The sequence below is a fragment of the Otolemur garnettii genome, unplaced genomic scaffold (assembly GCF_000181295.1).
Source record: "Otolemur garnettii isolate 467f Iridium unplaced genomic scaffold, OtoGar3 scaffold00066, whole genome shotgun sequence".
NCBI lineage: Eukaryota > Metazoa > Chordata > Mammalia > Primates > Galagidae > Otolemur > Otolemur garnettii.
The window spans coordinates 6,087,427-6,108,278 of record NW_003852461.1 but is presented as its reverse complement, the minus strand read 5'-3'; positions in this window follow the sequence as shown (position 1 = coordinate 6,108,278).

The window sequence follows — 20,852 nt, the reverse complement described above, 5'->3', positions numbered from 1 at the left end:
CTGCCTTGCAAGATAAAATCCTCCTCTCCCTTGTTGCCCACCACAAATCTACCTCCTCTTCTCCTTATGGCCACCAGGGCAGTAATTATATCAAGTTATAACTCAGCCAAGCTGAGGGAGCCAAAGAACTCAGACGACAAAGACCAGCAGGGTTAGGAGGGCATGTTTGGACCTGGATCCAAAGAATGATTGAGTCAAGGTAAAACAAAACAAAACAAAACCCATGAAATGGGAAAAATGGTGGTTTACTGATATGAGAACACTGTCTGATATAGGATGAACACCCTGGGAAGGACCCCAGCAGATGATATTAACACTTTGCTGGAGCCATATCTTACATAGTTCCAGAAGCTTTGTAAAAATGTAGCCCAATATTAGGTGCAGGAGAATGGACAGAGCAGTATGGTAGATGGTAGAAGAAGGAATCAAAAAGAAGTGGGCATACGGGGGTTGACACACAGGGAAGGCCAGAAAGCCCACCAGGCATTTGTATTTTGTAGGAGGACTCAGAGGACGCTCTGTTTAGCAGAACTATGGGGAATGACATGGACAGAGGGGAACAAGCATTGTTGGAAGCTCAGCTGGCTGCCCTATAGGGGTCTGATCTAATGATAGGGGATGGGGTCACAGAACAGGATTCCCTAATAGTAAGGGGGGATGGTGTAACCCCCAAATAGTAGGGATTACCTAGTGGCACTTAGCCATCAGAAGCAGGGTGGGGGTAGCACGACTGGGAGGGACTGACCCACTGAGAGCCATAGAAACGGTTAATGGGACACAGGATCCTCAGGGGCAAGATGGATGCACAGGCAATGCCGGTATTGCTCAGTCTGTACTCAAAAGAATCAAGAATGAATGACCAGGAGGCTGTTTCATTTCTGGACCTGAGTTAATATTCAGACTCACAATCCACTGACCAAAGGAAAGGCCACTTGCTTAAAAGAAAAAAATCCCAGCAATACCAAAGAAGTACATTTTCCTTAAGTAACCAAACACCGGAACGGGGGATATGAAGATATTTCAGGGACTGCTAGTGATGGGCTATGGGTCAGCATTTTCACTCAGCAATCAGAAGCTTTATCAAGGCCTCCCTGTTAAAGTTGGGGCATATGGGGACCACTAAGTAAATGGATTCCTGGCCCAAGTCCAGCCCACACTGTGTCCACTGGGTCCATAGACCCATCTGGTACGTATTTTTTTGGTCCCTGAATATATAATTGGAATGAATATAATTGGTACTTGGCAAAACTCCCACATCAGGTGTCCTGCTTATGGAGTAAGCGATCAAAGTGGGAAAAGCCAAACAGAAGCCTCTGCTAACCTCCTACTGGCCAGGAAGTAAATTAAAAATAATATTCTATCCCAGGAAGATGGTGGAGAATAAAGGATATCAGTTATCCCTGGGAACCTACAAGAGGCAGGGGTGGTGATTCTCACCATGTCTCCATTTTAATTCACTGATCTGGTCCAAGAGCATGGGAGCCCACTCAGAGGGTCTGATCCAGGTCTTGCTCCTGCCACATGTCCAACCACACAGCATCACAGAGCAATTCTGGGCCACCGATACAACAGTAAGCCTTGAAGAGACCAGCCAGACACTTGGTGCTAACTTCAAAAGGGTAGTGATTGATGGTGACTGGATTCAACACATACTCTGGGTATGGGTTTGCCTTTTCTGCCTGTGCGTCTTTGGTCAGAACAGCTATTCAAACATCTCCAGAGTGTTTTATTGGCCTGGTGCCTGTAGCACAGTGGCTAGGGTGCCAGCCACATACACCAAGGCTGGCAGGTTCGAATCCAGCCCGGGCTGGCTAAACAATAATGACAACTGCAACAAAAAATAGCCAGGCATTGTGGCAGGCGCCTATAGTCCCAGCTACTTGGGAGGCTGAGACAAGAGAATCATGTAAGCCCAAGAGTTAGAGGTTGCTCTGAGCTGTGATACCACGGCACTCTTCCAAGGGCAACACAGTGAGACTCTGTCTCAGCAACTAAACAAAACAAAGAAAAAAAACCAGGGTGTTTTATTCATTGACACTGTGCATAATGTCACATTACAGTAAGGAACCCATATTATAGCAAGAGAGATAAAGATTCATTGGTTCTGTCATATATGGTATGACTCACGGCTGTCATTCTGATAGAGTGATGGAACGGCCTTTTGAAGAATCATCTATAGGGTCAGACTTGAGGAGGGACCTTGCAGAGATGAATGACATCGTCCAGGATGCAATCAATAGCTAAATCAATGACCATTGTTTGGTGCTATATCCCTAGTGGGTGGAAGTTGGGGACCAAAGAGTGCATGCAGGAGTGTCTTGCTTACACTACCTCTAACAGTCCACCTGGAGACTTGTGCCTTCCGTCCTCACTTCTCCAGACTCTTCAGATTTGGAGGTCCTGGCTCCACCATGGTACGCTTCAAGCTAATACTAGGGAACACTCCTAGAATCCCATTAAAATTTAAGCTGTCACTGCCTTCTGGTCACCTTCCACCAAAAGACTAACAGGAAGGGAAGTTATCACCACCACAGCCAGGGTTCCGTAACTCTGGTCAGCAGAAGGAGCTAAGTCTGCTGTCACACAGCAGGGCCAGGAGTGACAGGTTCAATACCTGCAGGACTCGCTGAGGCATCCTTTGGTATTCCCTTGCCAAATTCGACAGGAAATGGACATGATGACCAAGGCCTCTGGGTCCTTCTGGATGAGAGTATGCTGTCCCATTTAAACCACCCAAATCAGGGGAGGTGCAGGAGGGTGAGTGGCATAGAAAATGGGTGAGCAGGGGGCAATGATGACTGCCTGTGGCACCCAGGAGACCAACTGTAGTGGCAGTGACCTGCTTATTCTACTTATCTTTCCCTTATAAGCTTCTCTGGGAAAAGAAAACAATCAGGATCACAGAAGATCTTCTCCCAGTTGGGCTGAGTAGACTATATAAAGCAAGCGGGTCTGAGTAGTGCAACTGTAGGAGCTTCTGTGCTGCTCCCCAGATCCCTCCTTAGGAGCGAGGCACTTGTTTTCCCAGCTGTCAGGTGTCTGACCAGCCTCCAAGCTGGAGAACTTGGAGGGAGGGGAGAGGCAGTGGGCAGGATGCCACCTAATGAATCTCCAGACCCAGTGATTCAAAGGATGTGAGGGGAGGAAGCAGCCACAATTTAAGGCCTTATTGAATATCGGAAGAATCAATTCTCTCTGTTTAACAAAGAAACCAAGCATGTGTGATGGGGTGGGGTGCAGGTGTGAATCACCCGAAGTTCACAGAGCAGGTTTATAAGAAAGATGGGACTGAATGCAAAGATTTTTATTCAAGGTCATTCAAGATGACTCTGTCATTCCAGAAAGGTCTCTCCAGGTTTTTTGGTTGTAAGCCTTGGTTTTGCAGTGAAGAAAACTGAAGCTCTGGCAGACTAAATGTCTTATCAACCACCTGCAACCAGGTCTTCAGAGACCCAGAGTCTTTCTGCGACACTGCAGCATTTTCGCTGTGATTCAACATTCAATTAAACTTGTACTACCTAAGTGTCCTGGGAGGAAGGTTTTTAGGAAACAGGGCATCAAAAACTCCCCAACGTCACCTGAGGCAGGGCACTTTTAATTGTGCCATTTCCTCTCCATGTTGACAAGAGTGGTTGAGCATGTGGCATCTGCATGTCAAACACTCACACAGAGCTTGGCACAAACGTGTTCAGTCAAGACGAGCTGAACTAGCTACTCTTTAGCTCGAGTCTCTACCTCCTCTCTCCGAGGTCGTCTTTGGATTCTTCACGTTTGCTCTGCTGCCAAATGTGCTTAGTTTCTGTCCTTGGCACTGACCACTGGAATCCCATTTTCGTCCCCAACTCCCCCCTCTGTTACAACCACTCCAAGTGCCCACTGCCCTCTCCCACTCATCTCTGGATCTAATACTGGGCTCTTGCTTTGGTCATGGAGTCCTTGTCATCCACCTGGTCACCCTTTTTCTTGGAACTTCAATCCAGACAAATCTACACATTCTGGCCTTGCTTAATTGGTAGGGTAATAGCAATAGCATTATTGGTTAACCACCATTAAGTGTTTATTCTGAGCTAGGAGCTTTACTAAGTTCTTGCATCTACTATCTCATTTAATCTTCATAGTAGCCAGAGGTAAACTGTGCCCTAATCTCTTACAGAGCAGGATGCTGCAGCTCGGGAGGCACGGCAATGAACCCAAAGCCCCTAGTCTCTTAATAAGTAGAGTGAGGCTCCACGCTCAGACTGTCTGACATCAGAGCCTGCACCTCCTGCCCCAGAGCCCACCCTTGACGGATTTCCTAGAGGCTGATGCCCACCTGTGCCTCTCTGCCAGGTCTTCTGCCCCACTGATCCCTCAGAATCCTGGGGCTGACTCATTTCTGTAAACATGTTTGTTCCTCCACATAGAAACTTAGCTCTGAGCAGGCAAGGATGATGACTTGTTTTCTATTCTGTCCAGTTTCTGGAACCAGTGGCTGGTGCACAGTGGTTGCACAGCACAGAGCTGCAGAATGACGGCTCAATGAATCCTACGGAGCTTCCCATACCTCTCCGACCCTACCTTCCCAGCACCAGCCCACCTGGAGGTCACATTCCAGCTTTGCAGCCAGGCCCACACCCCTGGCTGCTCTGTCTCTGGGAAACTCCCCTGCTCCCTTTGCATTGCTGGGAGAAGTTTATGCCTCTCTCCCTGTCCCCTTGGAGACCTAGAAATCAGTGGTTGCAGATAAAAGCTAGTGTTGTAACTTGGGGCCTAGGATGATTCAGAGAGGGCCTGAGACGTGAATGGAGCACATGGCCAGTCTACCCAGGTGTCCTCTCCCAAAATATTGGCTGTCACTGATGGAGCCCCTACTAGGATGCTGGGCTAAAGGCTTTATAATATTATTTCACTGAGTTTTTTCTAAAATCCTTGGGACTAAACATTTGTATCCCCATTTGGTAGATGAAAAAATGGAAGTTCAGGGAGATGAATTAAACTATCCCTACATCACACAGTAAGCGGCAGAATTAGGCAGAATTAGGTTTTGAGTCCACATCTATTTGATTCCAAAGGTAGTTTTCATACCTATTAGGCAGAAGTTTCAGACAGCGTAATGGGCCTACTCTGGAAAAGGATGTGGGTGCCCAGAAAGCAGGAGCCAAGGCCACCTCGGCCCTGGCCCACACTTGGCTCTTTGAAATCTAGTCTGGAGGCCACATAGGTCTTATCATGTGGCAACTCCAGCTATTCCCCGCTCTCACACCCCTTTGGGGTCCTCTGGGGTATGTCACATTTCTCTCTGACATTCTTGGAATATTTTAAGACTCATTCTTGAAGCATGAACTTTTTAACTCCTTTCCTGAGGCAGAATTTCTCCTGCTGCAGATGCAGGCCTTCGTGGAAACTCACAGGATGTACGAGAGCAGATAAGGAAGGACCCTCAGCTGCTCAGCCTTGATTCCCCCCGGCAGCCTGACTCACTGGAATCCAGTAGTATCTCGTGCCTTCAGAAGGCCATCAAGATTGGCAAGGACCTCATTTTTCAGAAAGGTGATTTGGCCAAAAGTACAGAGAGAGATAAGAGTTTAGGTTTTGCTACTTAGACGCCCGGGGCTTTTTGGATTCCAACTTCATAAATCCTCAGTGCCTGACTTAGTGTAGTTTATGACAATAAGTGAGGAAATGAGCCACTATTTTCAGTTTGATCAGCAGCACTCATGTCTTCACCTAGTACTTTCTCGATTCTGTTGCTGGGGTGGAAAAGTGGGACCACGTGGACCCTGCACGCCCAGTAACGGAGAAAACTCTTTGGAGGCAGAACTAAAAATGGTGCCAAAAATGTCTGAATGTTCTTCCCTTTGAGGCTCCTACTGCCTGTGAGAGACACATTATTACTTCTGTCTTAGAGCGAAGGGAACTGAGGGAGGCTCAGAGAAAGTAATGAATTTTCTTGAGGCCTCACAGCTCATAACAAGGCCAAGATTCAAATTGGGATCACGTGATGCTAACGCTTGGGGTCTTTTCACAACTCTGCAGTCTCCAGGGATACTACGCGTCCTACCTGAGGTTGAATTTCCCCAGAGGTGAAAGGACTCCTCGCTCAGCAGCCTGGGGAGTGCTGTGTGTTTTTGCGGGGTGTGGGGGGGAGACAGTGACAGCAGCTGTTACACCCCATTCCATTCCCCATGCCCCACCCCTCTGACATCATGGGTGTGCAGCCCATTTCTGGAAGGCTCCACCTATGAAGGCTCCACCCAGTGGCCCTGCACCGTGAAAACCAGCCCATCCTCTGGGCCAGGCAGTCAGCCCCTAATCCCAAGGCAGAGCGTGAAGCCAAAGCTGCATGAATTTCAGGCCAGACATGACAGCCTGGGACCCAGAGGGAAGCTGTTGGAGGCATCCAAGAAATTCCAGGAGTTCCATCTCAGTGACTTAAGATCACGATTCTGTGGAATCGTCTTTAAACGGCTCCCCGTGGCATTCAGAACAGAGTTCCAACTCTTAGCCTGGCAGCAGGTTCTTTGTGATCTCCTTTTTGTCTCAACACCCATCTCTCCTTCCCCTCATACCTTTCCTCCAACTCCACCCAACTACCACAAACTTTTCATGGCTCTAGCTCTTTTCACAGGCTGGTCCTTCTGCCAGGAGGGCTCTTCATCTTACTGCCTCTTCTTCCCACTGTCTGGATAACTCCGACACACCTCCCCAAACCCAGACCCTTGGCCATCCCACCTGCTCTGGGGAGCCGTCCTGACAGCCCAGGTGTGATGAGCCACCCGGCCTAGCACCATGATTGCTCCCCTTTCCCTGCTTGGCTGGCCCCCCATCTCCCCAGGGCTGGGAGTGACTCCAGAGACTGTGTTTGAATCCACACTGGTGTCCGCAGTGTCCAGGAAAGACTGGTCTGAAAGAAATATCTGGGAGAGCTTGTGGGTACTTCTCATCATCGGAGTGAAAATCCTTTTTCTTTTATCTGATCATAAAAAGGATCAGATGCTGTGAAACATTTTCTTTTTTTTTACCTTACCATCTCCCACTTTTGAGCCCAATTCACTCAGGCATTTGGGGGTTTTCTCTCCTTTGTATCTTCCCTTCTTTCTCTTCTCGCCTCTGCTGCCTCCTCCCCTGCCTGGAATTCCGCAACAGCCTGGCGGGCAGTGTTGACCTCTAAGGCTTTCAGGGATTCCACTTCTGCACAGTGGGATTTCGCAGGCCAAACAGCACTCCTGTTCTTACTCGGGACCAACTTTCTTTGCAAACCTTCCGTGTATTTTTGTCCTGATACAACACATGTGTTTTCATTCTTTCATACAAATAATCTCCCCTCTGCAAAGGATTTGTGGCAGAAGAAAGAAGGAAACAAAAGGCTATTAGTCTATGTGGGGTTTTGTAACAAAATACCACAAACTGGGATCCAGGCACCAGCAGCTCTGGTAGCTAGTGAGGGCTGTCTTCTCAATTTTTTTTTTTGGCCAGGACCAGGTTTGAACCCACCACTTCTGGCATATGGGACCAAGGCCCCACTCCCTGAGCCACAGGCATCACCCTTCTCAATTTTCAAACTGCTGATTCTTGTGCTGTATCCTCACCAGGTAGGAGGGGGTCTCTCTCAGGCCTTGTTTATAAGGACACTAATCCCATTCTGAAGGCCCCACCCTCATGACCTAATCACTTCCCAAAGGCTTCAGCTTTTAATATAATCACCAGGGTGATTAAGATTGAGCACAGGAATTTTTTTTTGGGGGGGGGGCACACAAGCATTCAGACCACGGCAAATGCTGTCTTCCATGTAAGCAATGTACAAGACTGGATGGGTGGCTGAATGGTGAGGAAATGAAGGGAAGAATGTGTGGTAGAATAAATGAATGACATGCTCCTGGTCTGTCTATGACCCCTGGCACTGCAGTTTTATGGTGTAACAGTTCTGCTTGCTCCCTGGATGGAGACACTCTCTTGAACTCTGGGGCCTGAGTTCAAATATCGATTAGGATTCAATTACAGTAGAACCTCCATAACTGACCACCTCCCCAGATTGATCACATCCTTAAGTTGACTTAATTTTCATAGACTGGACATGTACCACATGTACGATTAGTATAGTAGGCCTAGTTCTTTATGTTGACCACCTCCATATGTTGACCTAATTTGCATAGACCAGACATGCACCACATGTACCTATCAGCACAGCAGGTCAAGTTCCTTGTGTCGACTGCCTCTGTGTATTGACTAGTTTGTTACAGTCCCTTGGTGATAACCTTACCAAGGTTCTACTGTGTTTACAAAGGGTCCTATCTGGTGCTGGATGCTGGTCCAGATTTCCTAACATCTCCTGACCCTGAGTTCTGAATCTCTAGGCTGATCTACTTGTCAGTGACCCCTACTCCTGGTCAAGGAATTCACAGGTGGCCACAGGTGGTACCAATTCATTGGCAGATAATCAATAAGTATTTGCTAAGTGCCAGAGCCTGTTATATGGTTTTTGTAGACTGTGACCTGCTATCATAGTTATCTCATAGCTCTGCTCTTTAGATTGAACCAGCACTAGACCCACCTTAGAAGTCTTAGTTGCCTTATTTCCTGGTGTGTGTCCACTTAGAAAGGGTCTGCCTGAAAACTGGGCTTCCCCTGTCTGTCCAGCTGGTTGTACTTTTCCAGGCATGTCCTGCAGGAAGCTTGGATTGTATAGGACAAAAGTATCCCTGAGGGAGCACTTGGCATCCCTGGTAGAAGTGAGTGTAATCAGGAGGGGGCAGCAGCATGAAATTCCAGGCTTTTTTCTTGCCAGGATTACAGTGGAAGGAGGAAGCACAGGAGGGGGTGGTGATGGAGAGTGTTGTAGCTGTTCCCCACATTTGCTGCTTGTCGTCTTCTCTCTCCGTTCATATTTCTACCCCTTTGTGGAAGTTACCTCTCAGCTTTGCCCTTTCTCCACTCCTTTGGGATTCAGTGTCATCTCCCCTTAGAGATCCTCCTTCTGTCCTTCTATCAGAGTCATGTGTCCACCCATTATGGCAGACATGAAGATCTGCCTGGGCTTGTCCAGCTGTTGGAAGTGTGGTCAGGGGCAGCCTCCAGTTGTTGGCTCCTCCAGGGTCAGCCTGAAATGCAGAAAAGTGCTCTGCCTGGAATTATGTGCCTGCACTCACTGATACTGAGCAAGGCAGGGTGCAGGGGCATAGCCATTTTACTCTGATGGAAGAGCTCCCTGCTGAGCACTAGCACCAGAGCCCATTGCTGGGTTGGCTGAGACTTGGTCAAGCCTACATCAAGTTCAACTTCTCCCTCTGCCCAGTCCTGCTCCCTCCCTCTTCCTTGCACTAGCATTCATCACTGTTAAATATCTTGTACCCCTAAATAGCTCTCAGCGCTTCCTGAGACCCAAGCTGTGATTTCAATCACTGACACCATAACACACATGTATAACCAGAATTTGACGCTAGTCTCTCCACTAACCACTTTTGTGACTTTGAGCAAATTAGTCAACTTTTATGAGCCTCAGTCTATTCATCAGGATGGAGATAATAATTTGTACCTCATAGGACTTCTGAGACAATTAAATAATAAATACATTTAAGCTGCTGTATGCACAGTAAGCATTAATACACATCAACTATTCTTAGTTTCCTTCATTTCTTCCATTATAGTACTTAACATAATTCTATGATAGTTATACATTCAGGTGTTTATTTCTATTCCTTGAAGGCAAGGACTATTTCTTATTTAGTGACCTTTGCATCTAGCACAGACCCTATAGATAGTATGTTCAATAATAGATCAGTATCCCCATTTTTATAGTTGAGGGGACTGGGCACAGAAAAAATAACAACAAGCAAAGCCATAATTTAAACCCGGCTCTGTCTTCTTCAAAGTAAATGATCTTCTATCATAGATTTTTGAAACTGCAGATAAAGATGGGGCCTAGAAATACTAAAGATTTGAATTTTATCTTGAGGGAAACAGGGAACCAGAGCAGGTTTTTAACTGAGAAATATCAAAGTCAAAGACCTCCTTTTTGGGAGGTCACAAAGGGCACAGTTTGCAGGCAGACAGAGAGAGTCAGGGTATGAAGGGTTGGAAAACGTGTCAGTTCTGTAGCGCTGTGTAACAAATCATCCCATACTTAGAGTTTTGAAACACCAGTATTTCTCCAGGCCTGGCTTACTCACGGGCAGCTCAGCTGGATCTTCCATTTCAGGGTCTGCCCCAGTCTACAGTCAAGAGTTGTTTGGGGCTGCAATCATCTCAAGGCTCAGCTTGAGAGGGGTGCCATCTAAACTCATGTCATTGGGGTTTTGAGCTTCTTGCTGACTACCTTCCGGAGGATACCTTCAGTTTGTGGTCACAGTGGCATGTAGCCTGAGAGAAGCCCATACTGTGGCATCTTTCCTGAAAGAAATAATGAGAAAAATGAGAAAGAGAGAGCGAGAGCATCAGCAAGATGGAAGTCATATTCTTTTGTAGCCTAATGTTGGAAGTGACATCCCATTATTTCTCCCATGTTCTGTTCTTTAGAACCAAGTCTGTTGGTCAGCTCTCATGCAAGGGAAGGTGATTTGTACAAGGGCTTAAGTACCAGGGGACGTTACAGACTAAAAGTGTCCTCCATCCTCTAACCTCCTACGCTGGGGTCCTAAGCCTCAGTAGCTCAGAATGTATCCTTTTTGGAGACAGGGTCTTTACAGAGGTAATCAAGTTAAACTGACAGTCACTTGGGTGGGTCTTCTCCAATGTGATTGGTGTTCTTACAAAAAGGGAAATGCAGAGACAGACACACGTACAAGGAGAGCACTGTAAACACTGAGATGCCCCTGACAAGCCCAGGAGCAGCTGCTCAGGTTCACCTTGATTTTGGACTTCTAGGCTTCAGACTCCCAGGCCAGGCAGTACATTTCTGTTGTCTAAGCCGCTCAGCTTGTGTCGTGCTTTGTCATGGCAGTCCCCAAAAACTAATACAAGAGGTCACTTGCTGGGAACCATTTCAGCAGCTGCCTGTGATGGTTAATTTTTTGTGCTAACTTGACTGGCCAAGACCATCTAAGCACCTGGTTAAGCATCATTTCTGAGTATGTGTCTGAGAGTGATTCTATAGTACTAGCATTTGAATTGGTAGACTGAGTAAAGCAGATGGCCTTCCCCAAAGTGGGTGGACCTTGTCCTGTCCATGAGGGTCTGAATAGCACCAAAAAGTGGAAGAAGGTTGAATTTGCTGTTTGCCTGATTGAGTTGAAGCATTGATCATCTCCTGCCCTCTACAATCCTGCTTCTCAGGCCTTCAGACCAGGGCCAGAATCTACCCCATAGGCTCCATGACTCTAAGGCTTTCATATTACACCACTGGCTTTCCTGTTCACATGCCTAATTTGCTTAAGGACCGTAAGGAAAAATACAGGCCAGTATCCTGGGGAAAGGAGCAGTAAGGTTGAGTGTTAATTGAAGATCACAGTATCATCATGTGGACAGGGAACAGTGTCGGCAGCTGGGGGACTGGAATGTGGACAGCCACAGGGAGCCACAGCTCACCAGGGAAAGATGGGTCCTGAAGCATAGTGAAGCTCGCCAGCCATGAACACAGACAGGTGTTAGGTACCCTCGGGATGCTGGAGGCCTGGAAAACCAACCTGAGGAAGATGGTGGATGGTGACGCCAGTGTTGAGGCATTAAACACTGAACACAGAGGAGCTTGATGTGGTTCAAAGAGAATTTCATTTGAGAAAGGGCTGTGCCAGAGTCTTGGACTGTGGAGCCTGCACTCTGGCACGAACACCTCTGCTCATGCTGCCAGTGGGTGGTGGTGGTGGGACAAGCTGGGCTGCTCCATTCCTGCTCCCCCTCACCAATCGGATAAGTCATTTTCCCCAGGATCTGAAGCAAGAGCTCGTTCTTCCCACTTCTCCCTTTAGGGAAGGGTCAGGGTTTTCTCTCATCTAATCCACCCCTTCCTTTCCTGTGGCCTGGCATGTAGCAGAGCCATAGTACCAGGCAACGCAGAGCCTTTAGGTGTATGCTGTTGGAAGTCACCTGGGCCCTGGTCTCCTGTCCCTACCTCCAGAGCTCCCCAAACTTACCTGCTACCCAGCACTTGTTCTGCTGCATTGAAATGAACCATTGTCTCCTCTGTGCTGTGAATCCCCTGGGAATGTGGGGATTCAGATTTTGCTCATTTTTGGACCCCCAGGCCTTACTGTATTCAGTATATTTATTCAGATCCTGAATAAACATCGGAGTGCTCGAGCGAACACACCCAACCTCCTTCGTTCTGTCAGCTCAGGTCCTGCACTTGGCTCTGTGAAAGTTCCTATTTCTTGCTTATTCTGTCCTTTGGTGTCACCTGTCTGGTGAGGTCAGATGCTCAGGGCCAGTGAGTCCAGTGACTGTGTGAGGGGCAGGAGGCCTGTGCCAGTGGCCCGAGGGGCTTGCTGGAAGGCGCGTGATGTAACCACATCTCCGGGCCTGGTTTTAGACCCCTCTAATTTGGTTTTGAAAACATGTGGTTTTGTCCTTGTTCAAATATTGATTTTAGGTAACTTGAGCTTGGCAGAAAAGGCCTCTGTCAGGGCCAGTGGGGCTGTTTGTTGCCTTAATGACATTTCTGTGTGTTTGTATAACACGGGCTGGCGGTTGGGTTGCTGCTCTCAGGGAAGATTTACGGGACTTTACACTTTGGAAGATATTGAGGCAAACTGTTGATGAAGGCCCAGGGCATAAATCAGACCCCTCGGGCCAACAAAGGACACTTTGGAAACACTGCCAGCTGCCTTCCCCCTGGTGAGCAGCGAGGGGTTTGGATTAGGTCAGCTGGGTGTGCAGTGTGCGCTCTGCAAGCCTTGGGTTTCCGGGAGGAGTTGGGGCGGCAGGGAAGAGGGGCGATCTGTGTCGGGTGCTGAGCCGGCAGGGTTCCAGCACTTCCAGAACTTGACTGGTTTTATACTTGGGGTTCTTACTAGATTTCTGGAGGCAAAAATAAAACATTTGAAAACCAGATGAGGAGAAGACTTTGACTTGAAACTCTCGTGCTGAGTTAGTGGCCCTGGGTCCTGAAAGAAAACAGCTCACTTACACACACTTATGGAGAAGGGACTATTAGCAGAGGGGTGGATGGAGTTATGGGGCACAAGCCCGGGATGGTGCAGTGCCAGGGGCTGGGGATAGAGCGCTAAGAACAGTGTTTTTCAACCTTTTTTTAATCTCATGACTGTGGCACACTTTAAAAAAAGAGTAAAAGAAAAAATATTCTTACCGTGCTTTGAACTTCTTTTAATACTAATTTAATTAATTGTCTTTAAATTTTTTCATAGCACACCTAGGAGCCTCTCACGGCACATCAGAGGCCCCGGCATGCTGGCTGAAAATCACTTCCTTAGAGCGAGCCAGAGCTGTGGTGCGGCTTCAGCGGAAGGTGACTTGAAAGGCATCAGGCCTTTGGTGGAGGAACCTCCAGCCTCACAGGAGGAAGCCAGGGAATGCACCCCCTAACCTCTGCTCTCTTGCCCTCAGACCTGCAGGTGCCTCCCACTGGCCAACCCCATCTGGAACTCGTCTGTAGATGTGGCTGACAGAGTCCCTGGGGTGGAGAGTGAATTTTCAGGTGAAAGGAAACTACCCAGACTATGTCAGGAGCTTTACAGACCACTGCAGGTGGCGGGAGGTGGAAAGCCCTGCTTTGCCTTCACCTACTGTCAATGGGCAACCTTCACCCTGGCATCTCATGTCTTCAGCTACCCTCTTTCTCTTTTTAACCAAATGGGAGTGGGGTAGCCCCAGCTGGGCTTTTGACACATACAATCCCAGCTCCTGTCAAAGCCCAAACAGAGAGAGGAATGGGCAGGGGTGACCCAAAAGCAATGGGGACTCCCTCCTTCTTCTACCACACACCACTCCCTTGGGGTCCAGGGAAAGAAATAGCCAGTTCGCAGCTCAGTGGCTGGCCTCGACCGTAAGTCTGCACAACTGGCCTTGGCTCTCTCTGGCATTGGGAATGAGGTCACTGAAGCAGGAGGGCAGTGGAGATGGCCTCAGGGAAGGCAGCGGTAAAACATGCTGTCAGGGGCCGCAGAGCCCTTGAATCACAGAGCCCTGGGCAGTTGTCTTCGAGAGGTAAATCACTTCAAAAAGTACCCGCCTAGAAGATGAAATGTGTGTTTTTATGCATGCCAAAGGCCACCTCTAGACCCCTCTCTTATTGGGTTATTTTTATTTAATCAATGGCTTGGGAGTATGGTATGATACAGTGAGTAAGGATGAATAAGGATGATGGGAGGAAAGGTAACAGATGTGCAGAGCCAGCTGGGTGGCCTGTGCCCACGTCTCCAGTGATCTGCTCACTCCCCACATGCTGGGGTTGCCAAACCCTCAGACCTAAGACCTGCCCTTCTGGGGTCCTTCCACTGGAAAGCTTTTCCTCAACGTTCTTCCCTCAGCTAATTCCTGTGTAGTCTTCAAATCTCTACGTATAGATCACGTCTTCAGAGTTCTTGCCCTTTTCCCCATGTTGTTCTTTTCTCCTGCAGATGGCCACTGGAGTGTGAGCGGCCACTCTAAGCCATGGTTAGAAGGCATTAATAGAAGCCAGGGATGGCAGAGCTGCCAGACAGAAGGAGCCTGCATCCCGACCTCAAAAGCTGCCGGCCAGCACTGAATTTCCCACCTCTGGATTTCTTTTTAATTCCTTCTTTAAACTGAGGTAAAATTCACATAACATAAACTTCACCGTTAACCATTTTAAGGTGTACAATCCAGTACATCCAGTATATTCACTATACCAGGCAGTTGTCACCTCTGCCTGGTTACCATACATCTTAATTACTGCAAAAGAAAACGCCACACCCAGTAACCACTCACTCGCCAGCTCTCTCCCCTCAGGCCCTACCAACCACCATTCTGCTTTCCGTCTCCACAGATTTGTCTATTATGGACATTTCATATAAATGGAATTATAAGACATGTGACCATTTGTCTGGTTTTGTTTGGTTTCGTTTATCAGCATGTTTTTGAGGCTCGTTCACATTGTAACATGTATCAATACTTTGTTCTCTTTTAATGAGTGAATACTATTTCTTAGTATGAATGTACCAAATTTTGTTCGTTCACTCATCTGTTGGTTGGACTGTTGGGTGGTTTCTGCTTTTTGGCTATTATAGATAGTGTTATGAACATTTGTGTACAACTGTCCCTAGGTCTCTTTTACACAGCACAGAAATACATTTCCATCTGTTATTTGTGTTTTCTGGCGCTTTTTGACAATTGTGCTTTTAGCTGATCACAGGGGATCTAGCAATTATAACTTAAAAAATTGCATTTTCTTCTTATCTATCCTGTCTGGAAGTAAAAGGTATGAAGGAGTGGAAAGATCTCTGTTATCATTTTTTTCTCAACCACTGTTTCCTGTGTTTCTTTGGGCCTTAGCAACCTTATCTATTCAATGGGACTGACCAAACCCCTGAAGACAGAGGCCTAAAGCAGATAATCTCTTGAGGTCTTTTGTATTTGATTCTTTAAAGGATGTTTTGAGTGGGCTGGGGGTTAGGAGAAACAGTGTGAACCTCACTGAAATGTCACGTTGCTTTCTTTAGAACGTGTTTCCTCACTCATCCCCTCCTCTGTCCTTGAGCTGGGTTTTTTGCTTTTTTCCCCTGATCTGCTAAGCCTCTAAAACTGCATTTTTCATAGTATATTTTATATAGTCTATTTTAAATACATAATGGTAGGGTTTTTTTTTACAGAACATACAACCATTAAAAATAAGTCCTTTAAATGCAGTCTTCTCTTGCAAACAAATCAGGGATGTAAAAGCCAATGACATATATTCTGTGGGTTTCTTCTCATCCAACTTCTTGTCATAAACAAGGCCCTTTGTTCCTTTGAGCATGTAGGTTTTACTATCTCTTCTATCTCTTTTTGATGAAGATACCATTATTTTAATTGACAACCTTGTTTCTACTCAACTGTACCTGATCACCTGAGCCACCGCTGTGGTTCAGAGCCATGCCTTGGACCCATGGAACTCTTAACATCTGATCCAGTCCTTGCCTCACTCCGCCACCTCTAGAAGAAAGGCGTTCAGAAAGGTTCTTGATGATGAGTACTCAGAAAAGACTGAATGAAGTAATTCCTAAAAGAACAAAAGGCTTCAGTTGATCAAAGTTTCTTACCAAGGAATAAAATCTAGAGGCAAAGCCCAATCTTTGTCTGGTGCAATGTAGGTTGAAGATGGAGAGGAAAACAAATTGTGGAATTCTTTATCATAAGTCTGAAGATATATTTCTCATCTGCCTATTTTTCCTGAAAATAAGCATCTTCCCCTCCCCCTCCAAAGTCAATCAATTCTTGGTACGTACAAAGGATATATTAAATGGATGAAACTAGAAACTTTTTTAAAGTGAATAATGTCTAATGCACATGTGATATAAATGTTATCACATGCCAAACATTATCCTTCCCCTGGATTATCTCACTTATTTCTTGCAAAATCCTATGTGGTAGATCACATAATTATTTTCATTTATATAGGGGAATACCAAAGCCTCTCACCAAGGAACTTGTCTGATGTTTCACAAGTAGTAAGGGTGTCACTCGGGTCATCTAATTTCAGTTTATATGCATGTCTACTCTGCTACACTCAAAATGAAATGAAAATATTTCTATGCTTCCATTTATCCATTTATAAACTTGTTTTGAGTATCTTCGTTGGGTCACCTGCTTGAGAGAAAGAGATAAGTAAGGTGGAGTTCTCTACAAGGCGTGATAATATGAAGACTTTGAACTTTATTATTTCCGACAGTTTTCAATAGCCCCTAATTCTCAGTTTTAATCACAGATAATTTTTTTATTGGTGGGATCTTTCTGAGACTCTCCATCTCTTTAATTATCAAGAAAAGATCGTAAGTATGGTAGTGTGAAGAATGGGACTCCAAGATATCACATCACAATCCCCAGAGTTTGTAACTGCTACCTCAGTAGCAAAGATTTTATAAATGTGATTTAGGGTCATGAGATGAGGATATTATCTAAATTATTCAGGAGGGCCCTAAATGCAAATGCAAGTGTCCTTATGAGAGGGAGGCAGGGGGAAATTTGAGTCTATACAGAAGAAGAGAAGACAGCATGTCCACAGCAGTAGAGATTGGAGTGATGCAGCCACAAGCCAAGGAATGCTGGCAGCCCCTGGAGGCTGGCAAAGACAAGGATTGGCTTCTCCCTATTCTCTGAAGAGATACCCTGATTTTAGACCAGTAAAACTAATTTCTATTCTCCAGAACTATGCTGTTTTATGGCTCCACATTTGTCCTAGTTTGTTATAGGAGCCACAGGAAACTAGCATATCAAATTAATATACTCTGCTGCTTTGAGGGCACCTGGGACATCAGAGTCCAGGACTGACATCAAACATACAAAACAGGAAACAGAGTTTCAGAAAAATAAATCGACTAGCACAGGGTCACACTGCTAGCAGGCAGTAGAGCTGAGATTAAAACCTAATTCTAACTCTTGAGTTTTGCAAACTACTTTATAGTTTATAACCACCTTGAGATAATATCTTGTTTTATTTTTGTGGGAAGCCAGAAAGATTTCATTTATTTCTTCTTTTTTGATGGTTAGGTAATCTGATGCCCAAGGTGACAAGAGAGAGTAAGTGAAGAGCTGGGACTGGAGGCCAGGCTGGGTCCTTGCATTCTCTGCCCCTGTACTCACATACTCTGGCCTGGGACGGCTCAAATACTGGATAGGGAGGTCTTGTGCTGAGCTTCCTGCCAGCCTGGATGCAGGCACTCCTGAGGTTTTCCATGGCAAAACCCTTTGTAGAGGAAGCTGTCCTGCCGACAGGCAGCCCAGACGCTGGCTCCCTAAGACTGCATTGTCCTTATTTAGAATTGCTCTCACTTAAACAAGCTCTGCTCTTGCAAAACATGTTTATTCTGGTTTCCTCTCCCTCCTGGCTGCCTGGCCGGTGTGAGGCCAGAGTGCAGCAGCTCTAGCTCTCAGTGGGCCAGCTGGGCAAGGTGGGGAGGGAAAGAGGAGGCTCCAGAGAAAGGATGCAGGAGGGCACGCTTTCCCTTTTAACTACCAGACAGAGATGGGCACCCTCTTTGTGGAGCGCTGTGAGAACCCTGCGGGGAACGTAGCCATTCAGTACACACCCCTGCCCAGACCAACCTCAACTTAAAGAACACAAGGAATGCAGAGTAGAGCTGAGCTTTACTGTTTTGAAATTCAAACAGAATAATGATGATAGTTTTAATAATCCAACAGCTTCCTTTTATTAAATGCTTACTTTAGACCGAGCACAATGTTAAATTTCTTACCTAGTTTATTTTGTTTACTTCTCAGGAGAGTCAGTTACTTTTCACTGACCCTGTTTCATAGATGAGTAAACTGAGACTCAGGTGGAGGTTGTACCTCAGCTGCGGGAACTGAGACATGAGGGCAAGCAAGCCTTCTGGGGCTAGAGAATTTTTGTTTGTTTTTCTGAGACAGAGTCTCACTTTTTTGCCCTCAGTAAAGTGCTGTGGCATCATAGCTCACAGCAACCTTCAACTCTTGGGCTTAAGCAATTCTTTTGCCTAAGCCTCCCAAGTACCTGGGACTACAGGCACCTGCCACAATACCCGGCTATTTTTTTGTTGCAGTTGTCATTGTTGTGTAGCTGTCTGGAGCCGGGCTGGAACCCGCCAGCCTGAGTGTATGTGGCTAGTGCTGTAACTAGTGTGCTGTGGGCGCCGAGCCTAGAGAATATTCTCCATCCACAATTCTTCAGGGACTCTCTGCTTTAGCCCACTTGAAGACTGAGGTTCAGAGAACAAAGTGCTTGTCCAAGGCCAGTTCCCAGCAGGTCAGTTTCCCAGGTTGCCAGGACAGTGTTCATTGTGATGGGTTACCCTAGTGTAACCTGGGGCTAAATAAGAAGTAAAAGCAGTTGAAGGTTGCTCATTTGCTGCAATGGGAGAAGTTCGTTCCCCGTCCTGTCCTCCCTACCAATCCCGTTTGGGAGATGCTATTGTCTTTGAGAGCAATACACTCCTTCCATGGGCACTGAAGAGGGAGGAGAAGCCCCCCAGGTGAAGGGGAGCATGCCTGTGTGCCTGCTGGCAATAAGTTTACGTGGAGAGCATTTGATGAAGCGTGTCTACTGGGTCATCGCACGGAATCTTCCCACTCTTCTGGGGAGAATGCTCATTTTACAGGAGAGTGAAGTGAAGCTCAGAGGCAGTAAGTCCTCGTCCAAGGCAATGTCTTATAAAGCAGCGGGGCTGGTGTTTGACTCAAGTCTTCTGACTGACGGGGACAGGGCACAGACACAGAGTAAACAAGCTGGGCTTCTTGAAACCTGTGCCATGAGCAGAAGGGAGTGGCCTTCTTCCCATTGACTCGCCCCGCACTGAGTTCAGCGCAGATGTTGACATCTGCACGGAGAAAAGGATTATCAATTAAACAGGGTGGGTGAGTGGGTGGGCGGGGGACAGGGGACTGACCCTTCTGTGTCCAGTGGGCCCGGGAAGGGAGGCTTCTTTAGGGGCCAGCCAGAGTCTGCCCATTGGATGATAGCTCTGCAGCTCCGTCCCTCTCCCTGCCCTGCCCCCACCTGTGGCCTCCCTCTTTTTCTAATTAGCCGCTGTTTGTTATGTCCTTCTGGGGCTGTCCCAGTTTTTGAGGGGTGGCTTTACAAAAGTGGGTTCTGACACCAGTTTGATGAGGATGAAAGGGCTACACTCAAGCTCCCAGGCTCCCTGTGAGTTTTCTTTATCTACACACCTAAGGGCAAATCTCCCCAAAGTATGAAGGGACACCGTGGTTCTTTTGCTGAAAGTAAGCCTTAATTTCCTCATCTATGTAATACGCGTCATCACGATCCTCTTTACTTTCCCATTTCACATGCTACTGAAATCAAAGAAACATGGGAACTTAAAAAACTCCAAAGTGCAAGTAAAGTGCTAGGTTGTTGGGCAGACTACAATATTTGACTATTTTCTTTCCCTTCATGGAAAAAAGAGTCCTACATAATTTACTTTAGTAATTTAGTAAATTTTCACCATCCAGAATCTCTCCCCTGCTTCTTAAAACCATACGAGATGGTGTGTGGGCAGGGAGGTGGTGGGGAGGAAGGTACGTCCCTATCAAATCCATTTCAAGCCTCCTCCACACTTGCTAGCTGTGTGTTACAAAGCAAACCACTCACTCCTTCTGAGGCTTGGCTTTCCAAACTGTAAAGTGGGACTCCAAGGCCTTCCTCATGGGGCTTTTGTGAAACTGAACACAGGATAAAAGTAGCTGCCAAATCCTGAGCATCTGGTTTGTATCAGCAATTTGACATCAGTGACCTCAGCACTCAGAACGTCCTGGTAAGCTACGCCTTGTCGGCCTTTCTTGAGAGTTAATGGAATTTGGGCTTGGAGGCACGAACCAACCCGTCTGAAATCCTGCAGTAAGCAGAGCTGGAATTCTGACACCGTGGTACTCACTCCAGAATCTGGGAACTTTCCACTGCCTCCCTTTGCGTGTCCGTGGAAATACTCTGAAAACGGCAAAGTGACATGGGGACCTATTTGTTCATGAGCAAACACTAAGAATCGTTTGTGTTGACCCCCGGCCCAGCCCCCTGTGTGCAGTCTAATGACAGGGACCAAAGGTTTGGTATCTCCCTCCTTTGGGCCCCAATCATCTCATCTATAGAATAAGAGATGACTCTCTTGGGTCATCTTTTAAGTCCCATTTTTCTCAGCTCTTACTTTCCAAAAATATATGTTTAAGAGGGTTTTTCAAAAGTAATGAGTTAAAGTAAGGATGGGGAATGCTCACCTCGCCCCTGTGCTGTGCCATGTACTTTGCAGTTAATACTGTCTGAAGATGACTGCCCCCAATCCCTTCCCTGTCTGTGTGTG